The 21,947-nt window shown below is 34.2% G+C and overlaps 1 pseudogene across 1 annotated transcript in view; it reads left to right on the forward strand.

Annotated features, from left to right (window-relative positions):
* Positions 1-21,947, forward strand: part of LOC309844975 (microtubule-associated protein RP/EB family member 1-like) — a 151,535-nt pseudogene that overhangs the window by 64,586 nt on the left and 65,002 nt on the right. Inside the window, exon 2 of the transcript in view lies at positions 16,780-17,057. The product of the transcript in view is annotated as a microtubule-associated protein RP/EB family member 1-like (transcript). The remainder of the gene's footprint in view (positions 1-16,779; positions 17,058-21,947) is intronic.

Below are 21,947 nucleotides of genomic sequence, written 5' to 3' on the forward strand. Positions count from 1 at the left end.
TTAAAAGTTCCTGTAAACTTGACTTTATTCCCTAAGTTCTGTTTTTCAAAAGTCTGGTAAGATACACATATTCATTGTCATCTGGGACAGCATAAAGGGGGAATAAAGATGCAAGAGCATGAGTCTAGCTTTTTCAATTCCTAAAGTCCATTCCTGGAGTGGACTATAATACATGACAATTTTAAAAATATTTAATGCCTTTTATTGAACTCTGATCTTTTTTGCAAATATGCACATACATGGAAAATAAACTATCACTAGGATGTTCTATTTACCAAAATATATAATTAAACAGCTATTAATACTAAGAATTTATATTTTTGTAGGAAATTCCAGAGTTATGGCTTATATAGTCATAACCAGTATTTTTTATTTGAAAAGGAGATCTTCATTTTTACATATTTCTGTTTTTCAGACGTAATTGATGATTTTGGTATTTGTAAGCAGGTGAAATACAACAGTTTACAAAAATTCATGCTAAAACTACAACTCTTTCTTCTGGTACTCTGTGTAATAAAACTCTTAAAAGCCATAAAAATATAACTGTCTTTGTATATTATGCCCAAACTAATTTGGTCATGCTGAGGTCCCAATATATGTATAAATATATATAAAATAATAAATTTTGTTATACAATATATGTATAATGTATATAAAATATTATAATATTTGAAATGCTTTCTAATAAGGAGCACTTAAATGTGAAGTTAGAAAGGTGAGAAGAGCTGCATACACAGAAAAATCACACAATCCCATTTTTTGTTATAAACTGTGTTTTTGTGACCCATATGTTATTTTACTGCTTTTTCTACTCGTACATGAAAGATGAATAACTGAAAAACAGCAATAGATCACCTACTGTAATCTGGTTTTAGTTTATTGTTGAACTATCATTGTTTTTGGTAAGGATATTTAATAAAATGATAAAGTTTATGTAATCTTTATTATAAAACCACTTTCATGTAAATAGTATATTATAGCATGCAAAATGAAAATATGGCATTTTTATCCTTTGCTCACATTACACTACTTGAACTAATGTACTTAAGATTGCATTAATTTCTTCACTGGGCCTTCAAATAGCAGTGTCTATCATTTTTAACTCCTTGGTGTAAGAAAATGTTCATGAAAAAGAATGCTTTTACAAGTTGTTTTAAACTCCCAATAAGATAATACCTTGAATGTTATTTCTGCCATTTATATGATAGTTAATATTAAAAAATTACAGAAACATTGTGTTTAATATTGGAAGGAGCTTACTAGAAATAAAACATTTATCTCAACTGGTCTGTTTGCTTTTGACAATTAATATTATATAATCTTTTATATTGTTCATTTTGTCTTGGCTGCCAGGAATCTAAGAGGAATAATTCTGTCTTGGCTCTAGTATAACTACTGTATTTGTTTTTCTAAAATATAAATTATAATGTAATTATCTGCATTGTATACATACAAAATATCCTTTTAACTTTTTAATGATAGATAGATAGAAGGTTATCCACAAAGCTTACACTAATCTCAGATGGTGACCAAAATTATATCTTTCAGTTACCTTTCTCAAACTTAACTCCTGTTTCATTTGTAATGTTTCTTTCATTTAGATTCTGAGATATGGGATCAAGTATTTCAAATGCCAAGGAATGCTTCCAAACTGCCTTCAGAGTAATTGCAATGTTCTACAGCAACATCCATGCATTCACTAATTCATTCAAATATATATATTCTTCAGTGCTAGAGCAGGTACATCATGTCTGCTTTCGCAGATACACTATATGCCATCATGTGCCCTGTTCTCTGCTCTAGGAGGATTATCTATTTAACCACATGAATTGGCTTCCTTACTCTTGGCCTCAGATTGGGTTAAGCTTCAAAGATGTGACAAAAAAAGCCGAAGAAGGAAGGAAAGGAAAGTTGAGGCCCCCTTTCTGTTTGGCTTCCTTGGGATGAGTATGACTCTTGTAAGGAAGACGCAGCTCCTCGCTTCCTCTAGGTTCTAATAATCACTCTATTCTGTTTGATACTTTGGGTATCAGTGTGCTAAGAGCCTTAGCGCTGCTAGACCTAGGAATTAAGATATTTCTTATGATCTCCCCACCTAATCACACCTATTTGTCCTTCATTAAACATTCCTTGAATTATATTTTCCTAAATAGAGCACGTTGTTCTTTTCATGCTGGGACTCTTAACTGATCTCAGAACATTTTTTTAATTACAAAACTCTACTTTAACTGCTGGAAATACAGTGTGTGTGTGTGTGTGGGGGGGGGTGCATACACACATACACAGAATAACTTCTCCCTCAAATAAAAGCCCAGGCCCAGATGGCTTCACTGGTGAATTCTACCAAATATTTCAAGACAAAAAATATAAAATATAAAAAGATAAAGACAGACAAGTAGAGAGATCATTTTATAGAAAACAGATGGTTTAAAACAATAATTTATTTCACTTACAATTCTGAGTAAACTGTTCTGGGTTCTAATGGGTGTGGTTTGTTTGTTTGCTTGCTTGCTTGCTTGCTTGCTTGTTTTTTGCCCTTGGCTAAGCTCACACATGTATTTGCAGGCAACAGCTGGTTGGCTGAACTTGGGCTGGTCTAGGATGGGCTCAACTGGGAAAGATTACTCTTCTGCATGTGGTGTCTCAATATCCAATAGGCTAGCCTGGGCCTGTCTGTAAGGCAACCAGAGTACATTCATAGAAAATATCCTTGCCTCTAAGCCTTTACTCATATTCCTTTCACTCTCTGAGCATCTGGCCAACCTCTTAGCTATGGCCTATCAATTCATGCTTCCCTTCTAGACTGAGTAGATGATGGGATACACAAGATGAATTTATAATCATTGGCAGGATTTTCTTTCTTCTCTATTCCTGAATAAGGCTGCATAACAGGAGTATTACCAATCCTGGTTATCTAAGTTTATTTCCAGGAACTATTTGTCAAGTAAGACCTCTTTCTTCCCCCTCCTTGGTAACATGGACATTGTAATAGGCAATATCCATGAGGCTATACATGTGATTTGAAGACAGTGGACAATATAGCACAGAGAGGCATACAGGATGTGTAACTGTATACAAATACAACTTCTTTTGTTGACAGAGGTCGGGATGTCAGTATTTGTCAAAGTGTAGTCCTATAAATAACTCCTCTACTTGAAAAAGGAATGTTCTTGGGTACTCAGTTCATGACGTGGAACTCAGTTGACACAGACTTCTCATATCTTCTGATCAGACAATCAATTAATGACAAGTTAATAATTATCAGATGGAGAATAATCATTTGTCTGAAGAGGCCAAGAGTTTTTTCCAAAATTTTAAAGACCTTCTCAGTATTACATCATGGTACTTACATTAGACTCCATACATTAACCTGATCTACTTCAGAAGTGTTAAACAACATGATATCTTGGGAAATAAGGACCAAGAGGTAGCATGGTTTGAACTGCAGCAGAGATTAACTGGAGACATTCTGTTTTCCTTCCAAGAAAAAAAAAATGACTTCACTAAAAGGATGTGAAAATAATATCCAAATATTATATATATATATATATATATATATATATATATATATATATTTTAAGATTTTATTTATGTATTTGACAGATAGAGATCACAAATAGGCAGAGAGGCAGGAAGAGAGAGAGGAGGAATCAAGCTCTGCTGAGCAGAGAGCCCAATGAGGGGCTCGATCCCAGGACCCTGAAATCATGACCTGAGCCGAAGACAGAGGCTCAACCCACTGAGCCACTCAGGTGCCCCCCAAATGTGATATATTTTAACCAGTAGCTAAACAAGCCTACTAAGCACTATGCTTCCTTTAGTCAAAAGGGAGTGAAATGAGTTTAAATATATCTTTTGATTTAGAATGGTTGTGATGATATACCCCACAACACTAGACTTCCTAGAAAATTCATTCGGATGGCAGAAACCTAGAATTCCTTGGATTTATTTCTTATAACTGGCATCCACGTGCTTTTCCAAGGTGTTTAGGGTATCTACTGTGTCTTACTCACAAGAATATATCATCATTTGCCATCAATGTACTCTGGTTATTAATGACTACACCCACCTCTACCATGATTAAAGGATGGATAAAAAGTTCATGCATGAAGGATCAACTCCAAATGTCCTAGTTCTCTATTTGTTTGGATTCCTCTGAATTCTCTATTATAATCTTGTCTGGATTCTCTATTTATTTGTATTCTCTATATTTGTTATCAGGTAGGGTCCAATAAACTACTTACAGTATTTAAAATACAGGGAATTTAACACAGAGAATTTGTCAAAAAGGTGAAGGACTATCTGAGGATCCATATAATAAATGATGAGGAAGTACCAGCTTCCTAAAATTGCTGTAAACTACCCGCTTGGACAGACAAAGGAAGAAGGCCATTTTACTATATTCCAAGAAACATAAAGTCAACCAGAAGGAGTTCAAACCACAACAGACCTATCTGGTGAAAGCTGGAGCCGTGGGCAAGATAATAGGTATTTCATGTGAAGGTATTTCATTTGACTCAGAGAGAATGAATGTTCACGTTAAATATCCTGGCTTTTCCTTTCCTCCCACTTTCTAAACCACTTTCAGTTCTTTTTGTTTACTCAACTAAACAAGCAGTGAGCCAACTTGCAGGAATTTGGGGATGCAACTTGTAGGTCTCATACTTGCTACAATACAGAGCAGAGCAGGGAAAAGGTGGAGAAGAAACGTGAGCACCAATAGGCCAAAAAATGACATTACACCAAGTGTTCTGGTTATTGACTTTTGAGTATTAAACCAGCCCAAAACTTAGTGGCTTAACACAACAGAAATATTATTTTGCTCATGAATGGGAATTTGTGTAGGGTTCTGGTGTATTAAGTGTTGGCTGGGTAACTTGGAATCTGACATCTCAACTCACTTACTCGCTTGTTGGGTACTGGTGATGGTTATCAACTAGGACCTCAGCTGAGCTGGATGACTCTGTCTGGCCTTTTCATGTGGCTGCTTGGCATACTCATGGTCAAGTGGCTTGGTTTCAAGGGTAAGTATCCCATGATGATTAGATGTAAGCTGTTACTTCTGAGTTACAGGCCTGCCTGGATTTCAGAGAGAGAGACAATATACTTACTTACACCTTTTGGTGGAGGAGTGTCAAAATCATGTTATAAATAAAGCACATGAGATAGAATGCATTGGTTTGGGCATGCTTAGGAAGTATATGTGACACACCAAGAAATCCTGAGAATTCACTTTAGTTCATGCCAACTATTGAGCCTCTGTAACAACCAACTAACAAAGCCAGAAATTATGTCCCTTACCTTTTTGAATTCAAATCTCTGGTACATGTAGCCCAACTGATAAATTGAGCCCTCTAGTCTATCATCTTAGAATCCATTCCCACACATTCCCAGGTTTTTCACAATATAAATTAGCAGATCTTGAGATTTGAGTTCATACTTTTTTGGGCTTAAACTTATATTATTTCTTTAGACAATACTGGACTCTGACTCTTGAAGCCTAGAAGGGTGTTTGCAAGTAAGTGATGGGAAAACAAAACAAAACAAAACAACCCTGTTTCCCTTTGCCAATAAAGTACCTTAGAGACATCATTACAACATCTTCCAGGAAGCTATCAAGACCCTTATAAAATAGAAGAAAAGCTTTTCCTGTTTCCTAGGGAGACCCCGACTTCTCTATGATACCTCCCTTTCAATTCATAGGAATCTAGTCATGACTAGATTCCTAGTCATGACTCTGAATTCAGGTAATGTTGCAGTTTGGTACACTGTAGATTAAATGTTTATGGCTACAGTTAATTCTTTTATAAAATTGGAGAAAATCTTTGTCTTTTGGTTAGACTTTGAGATTAGAATTTTGGATTTTAAGTTTACAATTCACTTTCTTTAAAAAATTTCAGTGTAGTTAGAGACAACCAGCCCACTAACTCTTTCTTGAATTACTCATTACCATATATATTTTTTGATACTGGTTTGTTGATCCATCAAAGACGTGCCTTCAATAATCTCTTCATTGCAGATGAAAAATGTTATTTCTTACAATGCAGAGATGTAATGGAGGCCCCCACCCCCATTGGTAAAAACCAGTAAACACCAACTATTATTTATTATTATTATTATTATTATTATTATTTTACTATGAGGCATGAATACATTATATTTTGAGTACAAAAGCAAATGACCTGATTTAATTTTTAGCATGTTCATTCGAGATATTCTTCTAAGAGTAGATTGTAGGAATAAAGAGAAAAGCAGAAAGCTTGAAAGGAGTCTATTGGAATGATACAGTGACAGTTAATAGTGACTTGTACAAGCTATACTGGAGATGGATATATTTTGAAGGTAAACTGAACAGCATTTGATGAGTAATTATGGATAGGATACGAGAGAGAAAAGTCAATGGGAAGGATATTGTTGTCACTTATTAACATGGAGAAAACCGGATGAGCAGTAGGATGAGAAATTTAGGGAAGGGAGTTTCACTCCTGACATGTTAAGTTTGAGATAGGTATCAGATATTCAAATTTAGATGTCAAGGAAGTGGATGAATATTTGAGTCTAGAATTCAGGATGAGGTTTAGGATGGATGTACTTTTAAAAACTGACAGTATATAAATGCTGACAATTCATTTCATGTATTGACGAAATCATATGCGATCCCTTAAGAAGTCATAAAGACAAAGAAATTCAAGTACTAAATCTAGGAACTCTACAGTCTTTATAGTTCTAGTTTGAGGAAGATTAATTGAAATCTTAAAAAGCTGCAGGCCATAAAACCAAAGAAAAAATGGGAAGACATTGATGTCCTCTAATAGGAAAGTCAGTCTTGCCAGGAGAAGGGTAATCTGAGTGCCCAATGCTGAAGATAAAGAAAGTAAGATGCAGGCTGAGAAATGACCACTAGGTATGGCAACACAGAGTTCACGAAAGCAGTTTCTGTGGAGAGAGGATGAAGGACTGATTGTATCAGGTTTGGGAGAGAAATGCAGATAGTGAGCACAGGCATTTACAGAGTTTTGCTTTAAGGGGTATCAGAGATTTTGAAGTCATTCCTGTTTCCCTTTAAAATGCTATTTCTATTTTATAAAAGTTAATGTATATTTGTATTTTATAATAGTTCTATCCCATGTTTCTATAATGTATTACTATTATGAACTCCCTGCTATGAAAGATGAAATTATTAGCACTATAACTTTCTTTCTTTTTTTTTTTTGGTTGTGTTTTTTTAATTTTTTATTTTTTATAAACATATATTTTTATCCCCAGGCATACAGGTCTGTGAATCGCCAGGTTTACACACTTCACAGCACTCACCAAAGCACATACCCTCCCCAATGTCCATAACCCCACCCCCCCAACCCTCCTCCCCCCAGCAGCCCTCAGTTTGTTTTATGAGATTAAGAGTCACTTATGGTTTGTCTCCCTCCCAATCCCATCTTGTTTCATTGATTCTTCTCCTACCCACTTAAGCCCCCATGTTGCATCACAACTTCCTCATATCAGAGAGATCATATGATAGTTGTCTTTCTCTGCTTGACTTATTTTGCTAAGTATGATATGCTCTAGTTCCATCCATGTTGTCGCAAATGGCAAGATTTCATTTCTTTTGATGGCTGCATAGTATTCCATTGTGTATATATACCACCTCTTCTTGATCCATTCATCTCTTGATGGACATCTAGGTTCTTTCCATAGTTTGGCTATTGTGGACATTGCTGCTATAAACATTCGGGTGCACGTGCCCCTTTGGATCACCACGTTTGTATCTTTAGGGTAAATACCCAGTAGTGCAATTGCTGGGTCATAGGGCAGTTCAATTTTCAACATTTTGAGGAGCCTCCATGCTGTTTTCCAGAGTGGTTGCACCAGCTTGCATTCCCACCAACAGTGTAGGAGGGTTCCCCTTTCTCCGCATCCTCGCCAGCATCTGTCATTTCCTGACTTGTTGATTTTAGCCATTCTGACTGTTGTGAGGTGATATCTCATTGTGGTTTTGATTTGTATTTCCCCGATGCCAAGTGATAGGGAGCACTTTTTCATGTGTCTGTTGGCCATCTGGATTTCTTCTTTGCAGAAATGTCTGTTCATGTCCTCTGCCCATTTCTTGATTGGATTATTTGTTATTTGGGTGTTGAGTTTGCTAAGTTCTTTATAGATTTGGACACTAGTCCTTTATCTGATATATTACAAAGCTGTCATCATCAAGACAGCATGGTACTGGCACAAAAACAGACACATAGATCAATGGAACAGAATAGAGAGCCCAGAAATAGACCCTCAACTCTATGGTCAACTAATTTTCAACAAAGCAGGAAAGGATGTCCAATGGGAAAAAGACAGCCTCTTCAATAAATGGTGTTGGGAAAATTGTACAGCCACATGCAGAAAAATGAAATTGGACCATTTCCTTACACCACACACGAAAATAGACTAAAAATGGATGAAGGACCTCAATGTGCGAAAGGAATCCATCAAAATCCTTGATGAGAACACAGGCAGCAACCTCTTTGACCTCAGCCGCAGCAACATCTTCCTAGGAACAACGCCAAAGGCAAAGGAAGCAAGGGCAAAAATGAACTATTGGGATTTAATTAAGATCAAAAGCTTTTGCACAGCAAAGGAAACAGTTAACAAAATCAAAAGACAACTGACAGAATGGGAGAAGATATTTGCAAACGACATATCAGCACTATAACTTTCACTTTAATTTCTCCTTTCATACAACTTTTGCATTTTTAGAATATGTTTAATTAGACTTCATAGCACTTACATTATCTGGTCTGTACCAACAATTCTCCTTGTTTCAGAATCTTGGTTCTATATAGGATTTCAATATATACCAACAGTCCTTCTAAATGATACCTTCATTTCCAAACTGTGGATTTTGACTCTCCTGGTGAAATCCAGTAAGTAGCTTTTCCAAAAAGTGCCTGTGAATGCTGTCTTCTTTGAGCTTCCTCATATTCAAGTATATCTTCCTTTTGTTTTTATACTTGTATGAAAATTAGGCTAAATATAATTTTCTTGGTAACAATATTTCCTATGTGTTTTCAAAATGTTGCCAAACTGTTCTTGGTTTTGTGGGTAAGTCTAAGTCCAGCCTGATTTTCACTCTGCAGGTGACTTTCATATTCTACCTAGATGAACCAAGTATACTTTAAAAAGAGTTGACCTTTATAACATCCAGTATATAATTCAATGTTGATTTTTATCTTTTAATTCATTTTGGTATAATTGGCATATTTTAATGTACTTATACAATTTTTCATTTCAGGGAAATTTTGCTGTGTCATTTCTCTGAATACATGTTTTAGATTTCAATTGATGCATTCTCCATTTTAGGAAACTTCTGTTAGATCATCAGTCTCTTTGTACTTATCTCATTCTTATCACTTTAATCTCTTTGCCCTTTTCCTCAGTGTTTAAAGTGACAACAGAGATTTCACCAGTAACTGTTCTTTCTTGGTGTTTTGAATTTATTAGGTAAGTTATTGTATTGTTCCAGTTTATAACGTGCTTCCTTTGCTCTGTAACCTCTATACATCACTATTAAGCAAACAACATAGGCACCTATGTGTTTGCATATGTGTGTGTGTGCATGCTTGTGAAATTTTTAATATCAAAATGGTTTTCTGAGAGTGTTTCATAGGAGACTTTTTTTTACCTTTTAATCTAGTTGTTTTCCTTCATTCGGTTTTGTTTTTCTTTAACAAAAAGAAAAATCTCAGAAAAATTAGGTTAAGTTATCTTAGTCAGTATGTAGATTGACATTAGAACCTGAGTCTCTTTTTTTCCTAGTTAAGCATTATTCTATTATTTTATTTTAATTTTTTAAAGTAATCTCTAAGCCTAACAGAGGGCATGGACTCACAACCCCACGATCAAGCATTGTATGCTCTATCAACTGACCCAGCCAGGTACCTTTTATATTTTATATCTTTCTAAGAGCTTGGGTCATTCAAAATGTATAAACTTCCAAAAAATTATACTGTTCCCCAAGTTTTATCATTGTAACCTGTGGAAAATAGCTAAGTAGACTATTAGGTTCAGCAGGTCAATGGTTCTGTTTGAGGTGTATCAGCTAAAGTTTCTTCCTTCTTCTTTCTGGATTGGTCTTTCCTATTCTGTTTTAGAAGTCAAAGGAACTATAAGCCATGGGCAATAAATTTAAGTAAGCATCATCTGAACTGGGGTATTTCATTATATATTCTAACAAACTGATGATTAATATGACTAGTCCTATGCCTTCCTGGGCCATCACAATGCTGCATCTCTTAAGAGCTACTTCAGGGATACATGGATGAGAAATACATGTGGGGAAGAGGGAGGATGCCAGGGCAATAGAGGTGGACTAACCATGAAGCTAGAGAAATATACACTTTAGGGGCCCTAGTTTGGCCGGACCTCTGCAGGAAGAAGAAAAAACAAAGTTTTATTCTTCTAACCATAAGAGTTCCAGCAATGTTTTCCTGGATCAGCTTCTTCTGTCAAGTTTTCAAGTAGAAGATATGTATGTGGTCGCGACCCCTTGGCAGTCTGGGGTCCCTTTCAGTCTCTCTCTGGTTAAATGGCATTACAGTGGCTGCTGAGATTTGGAGGGATCTGAGGGCAAGTTGAGTTGGGGATATGTTTCATTTGGGTGTAGATGAGATTTATGTTTGCATTTATTTTTGCCAGGAAGAAAACAATGATGTTATTTATCTGCAACAACCTTATTAACTTTGAATGTTCCACCCTAATAAGCTCACACCTTGGTGTGGACTCAAGGCTTCATTTCCAGATCTTAGCAGCCTTGTGCCATTTTGACCCAAGGCAAAGATTTGTGTACATTGATGAAACCAATCAATTTATCTTATTTTTTGTTTATTTATTTAGCTCATTCTCGTGCTTTCTTTTTTCCAATGAGCCCAGAAATGCTTTAAGAGGTATGTCTGTAGAAATTCAAAGCTATTTGAATTGTAGGAGAATTTTTTTCTATATCTAGTTTCAAGAATCTGAAGTCACTCAGCATTCAATATTTAGAACATATATTTAAATTTATGCTATCCAGAAATATATAGAATTAACTATTACCTATAGTCTATGTCTTAGAAAAACAAATGACCCATCCCATTTTTTATTGTTTCAGCTATCTGAGGTCAAGTTAGACAAGGAGGGAGTGTCATTTCCTTGCCATTAGTGTTCACTTCCTCTGATGATTTTGTCTGGCAATTTATTTCCAGATTTATTAATTTTTCTCATATGTATGTATTTATAGTTAACATTTAGCATTTGCTTTACTAATTTCATTGTTCCTATTGTCTTCCTGCAATCTAATTCTTGGATTAAAGAAGTATATACTCCAGAAATTCTTCCCTTGGGGATTTAGAAGTTTCGAAATACTCTCTTGAGAATTTTCATGTTTGAGTAACTTTACTTCAACATCCTACCTGCTTAGGTATAGAACCTGTTAATTCTCCTTTGAAAATGCCATTCGCTCTTTCCTAGATCCTATTTTGATGAGAAGTCTGGTATCAGTTTGATTCTGCTTTCTTATAAATAATAATTTCAGATATTTTTGTTTGTTAACATTATCAACTTTGGTATTGTATATATACTATATATACATATATATGTACATATAATTTATATATTGTACATTTATGCATTTATTCTGTATATACATATTTATATTTATTATGTGTATATATAATTGTGTGTGTTTATGTATATACATATATAGAGAGAGAGAGAAAGAGAGAGACATAATTTTTTTTTTTTCCTGGAGCTGTATGTCCTTTTTGATCTGTGTATACCTCTTTTTCATCAGTTTTGGAGCATCCTTCTCTTTTATTTCTTTAAAGAGAAACTCTTCCATTCTCTCTTTCCTCCTTCATTCTCCATTAGATTTAGAATGTCTGCTTCTATTTCCTATTTCACTTGTCTTTTTTCTGTATATTCTTCATTGTCAACCCTTTGTGCTCCATTTTAGAATGATTCCATGGCTAGATCTTAGAAAAGTAGTATTTTATTCAGCTCTTTAAAAAAAATAAATCCAGCATAACTATAATTTTACTATTTGACATTTAAATATTTTAAAAACTATTTCAACAACCACCTAAAATTTTCAACTGTATTTATCTATGTTTCCTTTAATAAGCTGTCTTATTGATTATATTTGTTTGTACTTATTTAAAATTGCATTCATTTTAGATTCCCATAGATCACTTCTATTTCAGACTTCAAGGTTAAGAAGATTTCTTTATTAAAAGTTAAAATTTATCTAAGCCTCTGGAGAGACAAAGTAAATGCATGATGCTTTATTTTCTGTCCCTATTCCAGAAGGCAGACACAGACATAATAAACAAACAAACAAATAAATAAATAAGCAACAGTGCAGGAAAATTCTAACATAGAATCATAGAAGCAAAGAAGGTCCAAATTGAAACAGATTATAATATGTAGGGGTTGATTTAACTCTTTCCCCATATTAGATTTTAATAATATTTTATACAACTGTAATTAGTTTGATTTATCATGATCAGCCTTTTATGTCATTGGCTTTTCTCATATATTTGTTGAGTCCTGATTGTACTTCCTTTGCGTTTGAAGTTTTCTGTTGTATATGCTTTTGTTCTTTTTGCACAGTTAGTTTGGGTGGTGCTACAAGTTATTTATGCTTATTTTCTGCTTAGCCTTCATGAGGAGGAGGGTGGGCAAGCATGCAGAAAAGCAAGATCTGCAGGTAACTTCTAGGTGGGGTCTTCCTATTCCTCTTGTAAATTATTAGTCACCTGAGACTGTTTCGGCTAGTTATTTTTGGTGTATCCCGTATGGAAGGGAAATTATACCAGACAGAAGCTCCACGATGCCTAAAGGAATAAATAGCAGTGAAAGGAACAGATATATAAGCAAATTTATAAAGTAGTCTTATATTTAAAAGCAAAAGAAAAAATTAAGTATAACATGTGAATTTTAAAGCAAATAAATAAAACCTACAATAATAGCAAGACGGTGAGGAATGGGATAAATGGAGTTCAACTGTTCTAAGATTCTCAAGTTGTTTGAGACATGCTGAAAGCATTTATTTAAGGTAGACTGTAAGCAGCAAAAGTTGCATATTTTAATCTCTATATTACTAGTTAACTTGTAAAAGAATACTAGCTAACTTATAAAAGTAAAATAGCATAAATAACGTGTACTATGGAGATACAACAAAAAAAATAAAAACTTGATTATTCAAAGGGAGGCTAGAAAAGAAGAAAGAAATAAATAATATACAGAACAATTAGTAAATAAATAGCAAGATGGTGATTTAAATCTCCCTATATCAGTGGTTAAATTAAACATTAAAAAAACCCTTCTAATTAAATGACAAATTTTGTCAGAAAGGATTAAAAACAAAAGACACAATTATTTTCCCATTATAAAAGTCTCACTATAGATAAAAATATAAACAGATTTGAAAGAAGAGTGACTAAAAAAAAGTATCCTGTGAAATATGCAAATACTCAAAAGACATTTGGCATAATGATAATAATATAAAAAAATTGAATGTAGAAAATATTATTAGGGGAAAGGAAAGACACTTTATATGGATAAATGGTTCCTATAAAAATGGAGGTATAATAATCTTAAATTTGCTTTCAAAATGCAAAAAGCCAAAATTTGAAGATTTAGGAAGAAAAATAGACAAATTTATAATCATAGATGAATATCTGAACACAAATCTTAGTAACTATTAGAAAAGACTGATACAAATGGCAAAAATATACAATATTTGAAAACATATTTCACCACTTTGTTCTATTTGACATATATAGAATCCTACACTCAAAAGGAACAGAATGTATATCATCTGTAATATAAATGGAACACTTCTCAAAACAAACTATATGCTAGACACTTAAGTAAGTATAAAGACATTTCAAAGTATTAAAATAATACAGAAGATTTTTCTGAATATTGTGGAATTAAATTGTAATGATTTCAGTGCAGTAACAGAATGATTATAAAGTCCCTAAAGGGTTCAACCCTAAGCATAAACTTCAAAACAACCCACAGGTCAAAAAAGACATTGAAATGACAATTACAAAATACTTGTAACTGAAAAACAAATAAGACTTATCAAAACGTGTGAGAAGCAGCTGAAGCAGAGTATATAAAGATAATTACAACCTTCCACATATATGTTGGAAAAGAAGAAAGAATGAACCATTTCAAGAAGCTACAAGTTGAAGAGTCATCACATTTCCTATGTTTGAGTCTCATTCTACCTTTAGGGTGGTAACTCTCAGAGCATTATTTTGTTTATAATTTATATATTTTCTACTGTCACAATGATTCCAAATATATTAAAATGAAAAAAATATATATATACACACAGCAAGGAAAATTAATCAGTATAATGATGAGCATGTAATGTACATATAACACTAAAACTGCATTAAAAAAGGTTAATTTTTTCCAGTAAATTTATCTATTGTCTTTCAGCTCTACATTAAACTTCTATATTCTGCATGATTCTCTTAAGACTCATTTCATTGTGAGCTGGCTTCAATTCAGGTTAGAGAGTAGGTCCTAGAGAAATCATAGGAAGTGGGAGTTGTGGAGAAGGTACTGACTTCCTGTTTTCCCTGTTCCTATCTGTTGTCCTAGACGTAGCAGCAGGCAAATCTCCAGATTTCCATTTTTTGTCATTTTCAGAGTCAACCTAATTGTGTTCCCCACAGGTAACAGAAGAATTGAGAAGTATCACCTTCATAACGGTCTGAGAATCAGCTTTGTTGTGTTCCCTCTTCAAAGCAACGAGGTTCTTTTAACTCCACTACTTCTTTTTTCTCTTTAGACTTAGACATGGTAGCTGCTTCCTATAATTATTAATTTTTATTTTCTCTGAGTCCCCTTTCAACTCTTTATATCTTGCAACAGCCATGTAACCAATGTTCCTCCGAAATTACAGGAATGGTTTCTAATTTCTAGATGGATTCTGACTGATCCAACTTCCATTAAAAGAGGAAAATGAGGACTAATTTAAAAACATCCCTAGAATTAATACTAATATTTCTTGAAGTCCAGAAGTTTACTACATAACAAAAAATACATATCCTCATCATATCTCATAATATTAAGTAATGCCCACAGATAGAGTGAGTGGGGAAAAAAAAAAACAGTCTATAATTTGAACAGGTGAAAGGTATAGCAAAATGCTAACAAACACCAGAGGCAGAGGCACAAAAGAAAATACCTAGGTGGTTCTTCAGGTAACAGAGTTCTCTTCAAATACTTCCCTGAACTGAGTTACAAAAATCAAGATGGCATACTATGTCATGTGTTTTTATTCAATTATAGTAAAACATAAACTATAATCAAACAATTTACAAATATTGTTTATTAGTATGATATACAATGTAGGTAGATAGAAAATGAATAAAGCGAAATAGTGTTTGGATTTGATACTGTATGAAATCATACCCAGGAAAGACATCTGTTTTACCACATTTTTAAAAAGCAAAGATAACTACAATTTATCCCAAGTAAGAAGAATTTACTATAATGATTAATATGCATCAAACTACACACACACAAACCAAATAACAAAGACTTAAGGAAAGCAGAAAATGTAGGCAGGAATTTTGCTATAGCTTCGGTAATCACTGTACATAGACAGGGCTCTATTGCTCTATGGTGATCTTTCTTTCTCTTCTGTTGCAAACTGGTTTACTCTTGGCTCTAATATTTTTTCTTGGTTTCATAAAATATGTGCACATTTTCTTATTTTTGCTTCCACAAAACTTAGTTGAAAAACAATACATTTTGTCTCTCAAGTTTTTCTCTATATTATGACCTTGGCTTTTGATTCTACTGCTTCCTACTCATTCTTTACATGTTTTCTAGTTCCCATTATGAAGAGAATGATATTTACTTTTTTTCCTGTTAGCTTTATATTTCAGCCCACAATATAGGTCGCCATCGGTGTTAATTCGGGTACCCAACGTTGTTTCAATGAACAGTAATGAGGGTGGGAGTTATTTTTCAGTAGCTATTGGAGAGTAAAGTTTTAGACTCCAAATGGATAAAATTTAAAAACAGCTTATTTGGGATAATACTTAATAAAATCTCAACTAAAAATATTTTACTTCTAAACTTATAACAGTATCTCCTAAGTAATTTGTGGGTATTTGAATCAGAATATTCTGTGGCCTTTTAAAAAAAAAAAAAAATAAAAAAAAAAAATAAAAGATATACATACTGGATTTCACTCCAGATCTATTTTATCTGGTTAGAATTGGAAAATAATGCATTTTTACTGTTTCTCAAGCATAGCCAAAGAATCAAAATACTTAGAAACATTTCCAAAAAATGGTTACCAAAATACTACTTTAGACCATTTTGAGTATAGTATGTATCATCGCTTCTTTAAATACTCCAAAAGTCATCCCTATGAGAGATCTGTGCTTGGGTTCTTTTTGGAGCAAAACTGCATATCCACTACTACAGATTCTTAAAGATTTGAAATACAGACACAAACATCAGATTGGCATCAAGATATCAGTTTTCTTGGGCACCTGGCTGGTCCAGTAAGTGGAGCATACAACATGCTGATGGCCAACCTGGGCCTGAGCTGGAGGGAAGGGAACTTGGGAGTATTAGTCTCGTATTAGTCCAATGCCATCCTACGATACCTGGGCAGCTCCCTTGGGGTATATGGACCAGAGGGAGGTGCCCCTGGTGGGCATGGTGACTGATAACATGGAGAATCGCCATTGACAATACTTCTTCCTTATCTACACCAATTAGGATGCGGGCAAGGAGGAGTATATAAAGGAGTATGTGAAGACTTTTGAGAATTTGCTGTTCCAGAACCAGGGACCAGGCCTTCATCGTGGGCAACCAGATCTTTGTGGACAACAACTTGCTCGGCTTATCACTGATTCACCAGGTCCTGGCCCCCAGTCACCTGGACTCCTTCCCCCAACTTGTGCCTGCGTGGCATGCCTCAGTGCCCAGTCCAAGCTCCAACCCTTCCTGTCCTTCTCCGAGCATGTGAACCTCCCCATCAGCAGCAGTGGGAAGCAGTGAGAGCTCATGGCCACCCTCGGCAGAAAGTCGGGGTTGCCTGCCTTCCTCTTTCAAAGACCAACAGCATTTCCAAGCAGGAAGAAAAAAAATAATAAACAAATGAATAATAAAATCTTTTTAAAAAATCAGTCTTCTTTCTGGGAAGACGAAAGTAGATTAAAAAGCTACAAAAATAAAGATTTCTGCCACCTTTTCCAAAATTCAGAACTGAGATACAGGAACAAGAAGATTTGGTCAGCGGTTGGGAAATTTACTCAGGCAGCCTAAGATAAATCACTGTTTTATACTCGTTTTGGTCTGAGAGTGAGGATAAAATAGGCTGCAATTCAAACTTGCTTCTAAAAGGCAGCCCTAGACTTGTACCCAGATGTGCTTATTTTATGAAACCTACATTCAGTGAAGAATGATCTGTTGCCACAAGCTAGCCTAAAAGTGAAAAGAGAAAACCACACTGAAATGGTCATATTTAACACCTTAGCCTTTTATAATAGAGAAAGGAATAACCAGTAGCTGTAAGATTCTTGTCATTCTACAAATCAAATAAATCACTTCTCCTGAGAAACAATAATCACAAGAGTGAAGAGAGAGGCAGAAATAGCTTTCCCAATAATCCCCAAAGGGAAGAAGTTTCCATTAATAATAATCCAAAGAATTTAAGAAGAAAATTATCCACAGCCCAACTCTCCAAGTTGTCTATCTGAATGATACACTTTCGGAAACCCTTAAACTTGCTTTTACTTAGCTATATTTAAATATCATTTTTGGACTATGTAGAAGAAGACATAAGAAATGACCAAAGACGTTTGTGGTTATTAATTACAAAGATATGGTTGAGAAAGTCTGTTCACTGTGCTATACTACCTTGAAGAAGACACACATGGAAAAATTCACACTGTCCTCAGTTCCAAAAATAATTGTTTTTCTCCTAGGCAGCCTCAAACATATTCTTTTCCTTGTTTATTAATCTTGGAGAATGGTGCAACTAGTCAAAGATGTGGTGCTATCCTTTCTTCATATTCCATATACAAGCAATTACTGAATTTTATAAATTCTACCTCTTTAATATCTGTCGTCCTGCTACAAATACCTCAGTTGCTGGATTGTACTTCAACAGCGTTCCAACATGTTTCATTGCTTCGTATCTTGAAATACAATAGGTCACACATTTTGACCAATGTATCAATATTTAGGCACTGAATTGAAATTAGGCATTTCTGCATTTGTCTCAGATTAGACTGTAAATACTGAGAAGGTTGGAATTATGTCATGGACACTATAATCAATATAATTATTTTTTTTCTTCTTATGATAGACATTTGTGAACTTATCCTAATTTCTGTGTCAACTCTGACAAGAATAGAGGACCTCATGTATTATTTTAAGTAGTAATGTCTCCATGGATGTATCATATTTTGTCTACTTTTGGATCTTAGCTAAGCTATTTGCCCATTTACTTAATTATTTCTCTTGAATATATTTTAGGTCCAAATCACTTTTGGAATTAGGCAAGATATAAATAAATTAAGCAATATAAACATTAAGAGACCTGGGCTGGCAGACAACCTGCAATGTCTTTGGGGACAACCAGTCTCCTGCAAATCACATTTAGAGAACTATAAATCTTGTCCAGTGCATATCTATGAGTTTCTATGTCCTTTTTACTGGTAGTCTCAGTGATAACATGCTTCAATCCAACTCTGCTCCCAGCTGTACGGTATTAATACATGTAGCCATAGAATGCTATATTATTTCATGCTTCACATGCTCTCTGTTTTTGACCTTTTAAACATTATTAATAAATGTCACAACTCTCTTTGACCTCATCATCTTTAAGAGACACTTCTTAAAGCACTGCTGAGAGGCATGATATTTAACAAAGGAATTGGGAAAAAAAATGCTGCAGATAAGCTTATAGGCATGCAAAAAGAATGAATAGTAATTTTCCAATTCTGTTACCCAGAGTCTCTGGATTATCTGGAGATATTTGGGGGCCTACTGTGGGAGGGGGGGGGAATAAAACCCAGATAATTGGCTAGCAGGATATTTCTTCTTTCCTTAAGTTTCCGCTTCAGCCATAACATTCTACTCTTTGGAAGTTTGTGGTGGAGAGTTTTTAAAAAAATATTTTAACAAGGACTATATGATTTCAGACCGATTTAATTGTTACAAGCATTTTTTGGTTCTGATTTAACAAGCTTACTGGTTTTATTTATTTTTCAAGTGAACACGTGACCCAATTTTCATTTTCATAAATGCTAACACAATGGGAACAAAGGATTTTCAATTAATCAAGGATTTCTCCCTCCTCACTTTTCCTTAGAAAGCTTACCCAACTCACTGACTAGATAGTCTTTATTATTTTCATCTCCTTCCCAAAGCCCTCATTCAAAGTATGTTGATGCTTTAGTTAATCATGAATGGGCCTCCGTTTTTATCTAGAGTTTAGTAGGATTAATCAATCACTCCATTAAAAAATGTATTAGTCATTTATCTACCTGCAGAAGGGCTAGAATCTTGATATGCAATTCTTTGAAAAAGTTACAGATTGTTCTTACACCACTGGTTTTATATATGCCAAGCAGAACTGCATCAGATTAAAACAAAGTTAAAGAGGGGAATAGTAAGTACACAAGAATTTGAAAAAGAAGGCATGAGAAAGAACATTTATAGCAGTTAACTCTAATTCAATCTGTGTTGCAGATCAATCTGGAACAGAGAGGAGTATAAATTGCCTTCTAACTACTTCTGTTTCACTTAATCAGGAAAACTTCAAAAAGCAAATATCTCAGGATAAATTGCACTCAAGAACAGTTGTTACCAAGCATCTGGCAAAATACCTAAAGAGGATTATTCTCATTAACAAGATTTTTAAAATCTACATTTTAAGACCATTAAATGAACTTAATCTTAATCTGCATGATCACTACTACTCCATTATCTATTTAAGAAGAAAAAATACAAGAACCATTGTTTCCTAGATGAACCAGAACATTTCCAGAATGATGAAAAGTATTCCAGCCCACTGAGTATAAAATTAGATTGCCGAATGACTGTGGCTGGCTTGATTCTGAGGTCATGATGACTCTTCCTTATGCTAAGCAGATGAAATGTCAGAATAAAATCATAGCCTGGCTTTAGTTATGAATCTTAAATTAAGTGAGATAAAAAACCTTTTGAAGTGTCATGTACCATGATGAAGTTATATTTCCTTATTCTTATCCAGGGTACGGGAAACCTTATTATATACCATAAAGACAACTTGCTAGCTAAATTGACTTTAAATGAGCTTGTACTCACCTTATGGGACCAAGGAAGCATATTCTCAGTGCCGTTAGTTTACAATCAAAAGCATGCTACGAGATTCACATCTTGTTTTACTTTCTTTGTTAATATTGTAATTGGTAGGGAGCAAAAGATTCAAAACCCAGCACATCATGTGGTGTATAATTAACCACAATTTTATTTCCTCCTCCCTAGCTCCCCCAGTGGCAATATACATTAAAGAACACTGTGCTTTTGTTCTAGGCACTCTGTGTTGGCCAAGACTCTCTAAATGTTTTAGTCAAGGTTACCACCATTCTACCCTCAGCATATTTGGATATAAGAAATTATTACTATCATAGATTCTCTAGTGTTGGTAAAATTTTTCATAGATTTGTGCCCAGTGACATCATCTGTTACTCAGGCTTCTGGAACTTGAAAATTAATATTTTAGTAGTAAAGAAATTTTATTTAAAATTTTTCCTTGTATCATGTCAAAGTTTTGGGACAATAACATTCTCTGCAGGACTAAGCATTTCAGAACTAAAAGCAGAAACAGGCCCTCCAGGTTTATCTCTTCCATTAAGCTCTACTTGGGAGAAATTAAAATCTAGGCTTTTCAAGCACATAGCTTTCTAACTCTTTTCTCTCTTCTGCTTATCTCTGCAAATTTTTAATCTCTTACATCTGATAGAAAACTATACATGTCAGCAGAGAAATACACATACATATGTACATATACATACACATATACTACTTATAACAATAAACAAACTTTAAATCAAAATTATGAGGTTCAGTTTTGAGTAAAAAGTTTATTTCGTCAAATACTCTAGCGTTCTATTCAGATGTTTAGTGTTGCATTATAAAAAGACAGGTCAAGTGTATTCTGGGATCTGAATTAATTTTTATATTAACAGAATATTAAGCATGGTCCCCAACTTCACTTTATGTACAAATTGTTCAACCCCCTAAATATATCTTCCTAATTAATTTTAGCCATTTTCTACCACAGAATTCTAAAGTACTTTTGGGTATTCCCTCCCTGTCAATGAATGGAATGGATTGCTTCTATCATTCTAAGAAAACTGATTAATACTTCCATGTATCATCTTTTGAAGGTCTTTCTAGAATTTTAATAGATAACTGGTTATAGTCAAATATGACCCAATATGCTATCTTTTGCCTGAGACAAATTGATGATAACCATCAGTTGGATCATAGTATTCTGTGGGACCAAATTTTTAAAGAAATATTAAAAAAACAGACTATTTAAGATCATAGTAACTGTTTTAAAATATGCTAAGCTGTATGCTAGATATTAGAAGAGATAGAAAACAGAGAATAACGAATTGACAGCATCAGCCAAAAAAACTTTTATTTTCTAGAATTTTAGTTTCTATAACCTGGTTGCACAACAGATCACCAAGGACAGTTTTTTAACAATACTAGTGTCTAGATCACAACATTTCTGAAAGAGAATCTCTAGGAATCTGTTGTTCTAAGAAGCTGACTAGATGTTACTTCCACAGCCATTCTGATTTAAAAATAAATAAATAAATAGGACAAGCATTTGGAAACCACTAATTAATTTTAGTCCTTAATTACACTTTGAGTTTCATTTC

The sequence above is a fragment of the Mustela nivalis genome (assembly GCF_964662115.1).
Source record: "Mustela nivalis genome assembly, chromosome: 12".
Classification (NCBI taxonomy): domain Eukaryota; kingdom Metazoa; phylum Chordata; class Mammalia; order Carnivora; family Mustelidae; genus Mustela; species Mustela nivalis.